At 39.0% G+C, this 1,135-nt stretch overlaps 1 pseudogene; it reads right to left on the bottom strand.

The window, feature by feature from the left end:
* Positions 1 to 658: 658 nt before the first annotated feature.
* On the bottom strand, positions 659 to 777 carry LOC112483952 (annotated as a pseudogene).
* Between the last annotated feature and the right edge of the window lie 358 nt (positions 778 to 1,135).

Genomic DNA, 1,135 nt, shown 5'->3' with positions numbered 1-1,135 from the left:
ATCCACTCTATTTATGTCTATATATGAATGATGTTTTAGATACAAAGCATTTAAAAATGTGAACTCCATATTATTTCACAGCTTTCTGATTTCACCTGTGTTCTTTTTCTAAAAGGCATGTTATTCCCATCATACTTCCCCTGGCTAATAACTCTTACTCTTCAAGGCTCACAAGTCTTGTCTCTTAAATGACCTGTTTCTTCCACAGTATCCTCCTTAGGTCTCTGGTGGAAATATGTTATATTTGCCACCCTTGAACCTTCCCTATGTGAGTCAATTCTTTCTTTGGGGCACTAGTTCCCCTCTCCTCACAAATTGAAGATTTGATGAGAACACCTATGTATCACTGCTCCAGTTATTTCTGGTACCTCTCATCCTCTTTGGTACATGCATCTGTTCAGAGTTGAGAATATAACCAAGTCAAAACCAATGTGATTCAAGGAGGGACTGTTGAACCTTCTAATGCGGGGGAACGCTCCTTTTCTTGTACATGAGCTGCAGGAAGAGAATCTTTTTTCCTAGACTTCTACCGTGGTGATGTGAGATTTCTAATTCCTATTGCTGCTTTTTTTTTTTTTTTTAGGCGAGGCAACCCTTGGTTGACCTCACAGATTGCAAGGACCTTGTCAGCTTACAGTCCCTTATTTTTTATTTTTTACGCCCACAGCACCTAGTCTTTCTAGTTGGCCTCCCATCCAAGTACTAACCAGGCCCGACCCTGCTTAGCTTCCGAGACCATACGGGATAAGGCTTGTTCAGAGTGGCATGGCCGTAGACTTTTTTTTTTTCTTTTTAATAAAAAAACACTATGAACACATCTGAATTTGCTGGGGTGGAGTTTCATATTATTAAGCGGGCTCGTGATGGAAAAACCCAATCTTCAGTAGTTTTGTTTGAGCTATTTGTCTGAGGTCATGCTTATCTCTAAACTTTTCAGTTATATATAGAACAATTAATTCACATTTCAGTGTCCTGGCATTGGTTCAGGAAGAGACCTGCTTGACATAATTCCTATTTTAACACTCATCATACTGTACTTAAATTATTAATTTATGTGATTTTCTCCCCAACAACAGTGCGAGCTTTTTTTTTTTTAATTTGGTGCCGAAACCCAGGACCAAACCAATCAGTGTGA

This window comes from Pteropus alecto, unplaced genomic scaffold, assembly GCF_000325575.1.
Source record: "Pteropus alecto unplaced genomic scaffold, ASM32557v1 scaffold166, whole genome shotgun sequence".
Classification (NCBI taxonomy): Eukaryota; Metazoa; Chordata; class Mammalia; order Chiroptera; family Pteropodidae; genus Pteropus; species Pteropus alecto.
The sequence above is the reverse complement of the archived record's forward strand: the minus strand, read 5'-3'. Positions and strand labels throughout refer to the sequence as shown.